Genomic DNA, 6,511 nt, shown 5'->3' on the forward strand with positions numbered 1-6,511 from the left:
GTCTAAATTCTATTTTTTTAAATAAGTTTCAATTTCAGAAACAAAACAATTTCGGCATCATTGAAAAATGACTGCTCCTAACTCACATTTTCCGTTCCGCATTTATTTCTTTCATTTGCCTATCCACTAAGCATTAGTCAAGCGTCGATGTACGCTTGTTGATCTCTGCTTCATTAAATATATTGTTGGAAAACTCGCAAATTACATTGCAGTTCCAACACTCTGCTTTTGAGTAGGCCGGATTATGCAATAATATTTGACATCCTAACTTTTACTATTATAGTTATCTATTTATTTAGTGACTTTATATTTTGTAAAATAATTTACGATGTATGGATTCGAAGGCTGCCGGATAACATAGATCTATTGAAAGTTCTACCGGACTTGAATTATGCCACAATACGTAAAGACACATTTTGATATTTTTGTTAGGCAAAACGTATATAAAAAACAAATATTGGCTCTTTTCTTTTGTTTAAAAAATTAAAATTAATACGTTTCATGAAAGTTTGGTCTTGGCTAATGTGATGTTGCACAAAAGAAAGGGTATCTGCAGAGCCAAAAATACTGGTTCATTTCAACCCAACGCTTAACGTTATAAAACTAATAGAAAATATCATAAAGATAGGGTTCTTGTTAGTCTGGAATTTCTGAAGGCGGTAAATTAAAATTTTCGTCAAACGCAAGAGTCTTGGGATGAAATTGGCCGCGTTGAACCCAAAAGCAATAATCCTTCTATTATAATTCGTTGCATTTTCAGTTCGAGAACAAGCTCACTTATCGATTAAACATTATAGAGAAGTCACAAATAAGTCAACGGTCGTGAATTGCTCACGAATTTTCATTAGAAGAAATCCTGTATCATATTCCTCAGCCTTTCGCAAACCAAAATTGCGGGATTAAAAACACTGAAATTCTCGATCACTAGAGATCGGACGGAATTGTTTTGGCATGCGCCCAACAGTCACCGATAACCACAACGATCTAAGCAACATTGGAAATTTTTAATATATTCGTGCTACTTAAAGGGTGTGGATTTATATATTTATCTGTTTATTCATTTACACATGAAACTCAGCTAAAATAAATTAACAACCGAATTCAATCGACTCTTAGAAGTAAATCGTATCCTAATTATTATCAAACATTAATACAAAGCATAAAAAAAAGTAAAGAAATAAAAATAATAACAATTCATGTATAAATTAATAAGAAAGAAAGAAAAAATAAAAGCAGCACAACTAGCACAGAGACATACACGTAAACGATGCAGATCTAAGTTGCAAGTGAACCCCTAAGCCACTACAAGCATGCAAAAGCTTGGAAACTGATAACAGTAAACAACACCAGTTAATTTTCAAATCATACTGAGAAGTTAAGTTTAAATAAGACATTGTAATGAAGTTTATGATGTTTAATGATGGAGCGTAGTTTACCCCTAAGCTGCTCGGCTTTAGTGCGCCAAGTCTTTCCGTCTCTTATAATGCTAATAAGTCTCGGCATAAGACGGTCCCTAAACTTTATGGTTCAGGCGGATTGAATGCCTTGTATTTTCAGCGAGTTAAACGCTAAGTTGAATTTTTTGATAACAACTGAATTTCTTTATTTTCTTTGGCACTTTTTGTACTTCATTTTTACACTAAATTATTCTTATCTAAACAGGATTGTAATTGTTTACTAAATTATCCTTATCACTCACTAAATTATTCTTATCTAGACAGAACTATAATTGTTTACATGCGGCATCGTATTGCATTACGAAATGCAATACTCACCCTGGTGAAGTGTGACATAAATTTTGTTTTTATTTTACCAAAAGGATTATGCAAAAGTCGCATAATTCTGTCGCACTTCAAGTGGATGCATACGATAGTATGCGATCACGCTACAACATAAGCAAATCGCGCGTATTAAGCATAGTTTTTTTGGTAGACTTTAAAGAGTCCGATATTTAGATTAACTGATAGATATCATTTATGTTTCTGCATGCAACTGTGAGTAGATTGAAGAGCTCATAATTATATTTACGCTGACTAAGCTAAGTTCCTAGAGAAGTGATTTGGGACATTAAAGTTTATCCCAAGTAATGTGGGTGAATCGTTAATACTATTTATTAACTTCATTAAAAAGGAAACACCAAGAATAAATCTACGTTCTTCAATTGATGGTAAAGATAACAGGAGCAATCTACTCTAATAGAGTCCACAGAGCAGAGGTTTACTCAAGTATTGGAGTAACTAAGTACATGTTTAGCCTTTTTGTAATTAAAGGATCCTTCAGCTCTTTGGACCTACTCTTAATGGAACCAAGCGCGGATCTAGCTTTACTTAAAGAGAGTTCAATGTGCAAATTAAAACGTAATACTTGGGTGCACAGAACCCCTAAGTCGGTGAACGAATCTACATTTTTCAACTTGTGTGAATCAATAAAATACGCAGTATTGAATGAATTCCACCTTGAGATTGAGCTTCTTGCATTTTTTTAGGTTTAATTTCATAAAATTTAACGAGCATCTTGCAACCGAATTATTTAAGTCAATTTGAAACTGATATCGTTGCGATTCCATGGAGGAGTAACAAATGAGTTTAATATCATCACCATACATTAAAATATGGCTGGATTTAATCACCGAGGGAAGATTATTAATGTATAGGTTAAATAAAAGTGCTTCTAACGGTCGTCAGACGTCACGGGAAATTTATGCGATAGTGATGGAATTAAACAGAGCCCCGAATGATCTATTATGCAGATATGGGCTTATTCATTTCACAAAACACATATAAAATATATGATATTCAAACATAATTAAACCGGATAGCGCAATTCTCAGCTCACTCTGCTGTAAAATTTTGCTGAGCGATATATTAGTTATGCAAAGAAGATATTGTACTTAAACACACAACAAATCTGCTGGAATAAATCCACCATTAACACTGCCGTGACCGTTGGATGGTCGGGTTCCACTTAAGGCAAATAATATTCCAAACGTGTAAACTGAAGAAGTTTTAATTCCTGAGAAACAAATTTATTAATTCCAGTAAGTTTGCAAATTAAGGTGTCAAAAGCCAAATTAAATGTGAAATTTTTTTATGAGAATAAATTTTTGTATTAAATATAAAAAACTTAAACATTGGAATAAGTAAATTTTATTTGAACACAATATATAATGGATTGAAAAAAATTTTGATATATAAAAATAAAAGAAATTTTTCCTTGAGCTGAAAGCAGCTTAGGGATCATCTAACTTTGGAGCTTCACATTAGAAATCATGGGCCGAAAGTCCGTATGTAAAGAAGGGTACAGCGTGGCTGAGGGCTTATGATCTGCCCGTTCAGTAATAGTTTTTATCCGTTTGTTCCTGCAAGGATAAAGTATGTGCATTTCTTTTACAGGTAGCCGTCTGCGCCTACGGGACAAAAATTTATAACTTCCCATGTTTCCCGAACTCTCAGCAATGACACGTGCATTGGTTTTTAAAACCTTCAATCCTATTTAAGTGGCGGTTAAAATAATAAAGTTCGTAGTCTGGTTATCCACGCATACAGAAAGGATTATTACAAACGAAATATTACAGTATGCTATGTCCAAAATTAGTTTCAAGACCGTCCAATGTGGATGGTATAACTGCAGAGATGGCTAAAGCCATTTGGAAGCTTGCTCCGCAATACATGTACATGACCTATAGTGACTGTCTCTCGGAGGTTTATTTCCATGTCTATGGAAAGTGGCCAGGATTATAATTCCCCTGTAGTCAACCGATAAGGTGAGGAGTGGTGTCTCATCTAATTGTGGCATTAGTCTCTTCCCAGTCCTTGGAAAAGTGTTGGAGAAGGTGAGACTTATAACGCTTGCTAAGAATTTTCTTTTAAGTCTACTCGATAGACAATGTTGGTTCTCTAAGGGAGTCTGTACCGATGATGCTTGGATACACATTCAGGCATAACCCATTTGACATGCAATATGTGTTAGGAATATTCGTCGACTTTAATGGTGCCTTTGATTATATTAGTTAGGACGAAGTACTTGCCAGACAGAGAAGTTATCTGTTGGGAAATTAAACACTTGGCTAGTGACCTCGCGTATAGAAGTGCGTTTGTTGTGGATAAAAACGACGTCGTTTATAAGGATACAGAACGAAAAGTGTCTGTTTATGTCCATGTCTGTCTACTATCTAGTGGCTACCTCTTAACGTGTTAGTCAGCTCAGACGCGCCAAGATCCACGTTATCAGATTATTTTTTGCGGCAAGCACCGCTTATTTACAGCTGACCGTACTGTCGATTAAGGTGCGTGCACATTTAGCTTTTTCTCGATTTTTATTACAGCAAAATATATATATAATTAACTATTTACTGGTCTTCGATATGTGCCCGTACGCCTTTCTCGATGGTGTGAGATCGCCTCTCTCTTGCTTGTCCTAACCTCTCTCTTTTAAAGTACGGTCGACGGTGAGCCAAAGGGAAAACGCGCAAGCATTACCGTAGGGGCAGAAAAAAATGTGTCTCTAGTTTTGTTTTATTTATTTAACCCTCGTCGCTCTTAAATTCAAGAGCAAAGGCAGACGATCGTCTCAACTTATGGCTGGCTAGGATCTCACCACTGTAAGGCCGATGATGGTCAGTCCTCATGGCTAGTTTTGTCATGCTTTTATACTACATCAGCCAGGGCTGCTGGTTGGTACGTAATTAGGTAATAACACAAGCACATGTTGGACCGTACTATTTTACCCAGATTGGGTAACAAATGTGAGTATATCTAAATAAACTTTCATGTCTAATTATAATATATTCGTGCATTTTTATCATATAGGAATGAATATGTTTCTCAAGTATTAACGATAACATTTCATATTAACCAATTATTTTAAAAAACCAACCATCTACCATTTCTATATAGATTTTATATTGAATAAACAACCACTTCTACAGAAGGTTACCGTTTTGTTCTTTGCGTAAAGTACTATTAATAATTTAGTCAGAGAATAAATTCTAAAACTAAAGTTTTAAAGCGCTCGAATCGAAGGCTTTCGGCTTTTATTGAAAACTATTCCGTACTCGAGATTTGAACCCACGACCACTGAGTTGCTAGTCGAGACTCTTGCCTACTCGGCCACTTAGGCGGATTTTTTTCGTAAAGTAAACAGCTTATTAGAAACAAATGTTTGTTATTGCAAATACAAACGATCCTCACATAAGCCGTGAAGATGGGGAAATGTCCGTAAATAGGATAAGTAAATGGTTTAAGCATGTGTTCATGTTTACAGTGAGTAACATATGTTTATGTGTGTATGGAATGTCATGCACACTTGCAGTGGAAGAATGAGTTTAGCAAGTTATACATATACCACTATACAGTGCATAAATATATTGTGAGGACCCAAAGTCGTCCCTTGTTTAAGCTCACGGGTTCTACGTCTCCGATGGGGGAGAGAGAGTGCTAGTTTAAGGAAGAGAGTAAGTTAGCATAGGAATAGACTACGAATAGAATAAGAATAGGACAGATATAGAATAAGAATAGGATAGGAATGGAAGAAGACTAGAATAAGAATAGGGTTGGGAATAGAATAAGAATAAGATAGAACTAGGATAAGAATAGGGTTAGGATATAGAATAAAAAGAGGTTAAGACTAGGGTAGAGTAGAACGAGTTAGAATAAATTAAAGTAGGTATTGTCTTAGAGCCTTAGTTAGGGGGTCTTACTTTGCGAGTCATAGTAGTGGGAATAAAATTTATATTAAAAGAGTGAATAATAGAGGTCCCTGTAAATAATAAATGTTCTTGTGTTTTCCTGGGGCCGCTGAGCTACCCCAGCCCCAGAGAATGGGCCGAAAGGCCCTCACAATATATATTTTTTCATATGTGTAATCTAATTTTTATATCTAGGGATAATATAAGAAACATGTGAAATAATTATAAATGTATTTATTTAGTTATAGGCGTTTTATACTTATGCAAAATAACTATGTGTATACATTCGTTTGCGTGAAAATTGAAGATAATTGGATTGAAGATAAACCGCATCATTCATCTGGTAGGTAATTTGTGGGCGGCAAAATGAGTGGTACGCGATTTGGCACGTCATACCAAATATAACTTCCGACGTTCAGGCTACACTGAGGTATCATTTTTAATAGGATTGGAGGCTCTAAAAGGTAGACGTACGTGTCAATGATGACCTACTTAATTCGGGAGAAATAGGGGATTTTAAATTTTGTCCCACAGGCCCACCACAGGCGATTACAAACAAACAAATACATATGCCGATATAAGGAACCTATGACGTACTACGGAACTCGGCCGACTTTACGCCTCGGGCTACTCTTTATTCTGTTCTACGAACGGTGTCAATCGGCCCACTGTTTTCAATGGGAGATTCCCATGTTTGGTCCGACAACCTCTATTCCTCTGAATAAAGAAAATTCTATATCATTTTTATATTTTTGTTACAAAAAAACGGTTACACAAATTTATTGGTTCTTATGCTGGATATTTAAAAAAAAAGTGTACAGGAAA

This window comes from Glossina fuscipes, unplaced genomic scaffold (genome assembly GCF_014805625.2).
Source record: "Glossina fuscipes isolate IAEA_lab_2018 unplaced genomic scaffold, Yale_Gfus_2 61646, whole genome shotgun sequence".
Taxonomy (NCBI): Eukaryota; Metazoa; Arthropoda; class Insecta; order Diptera; family Glossinidae; genus Glossina; species Glossina fuscipes.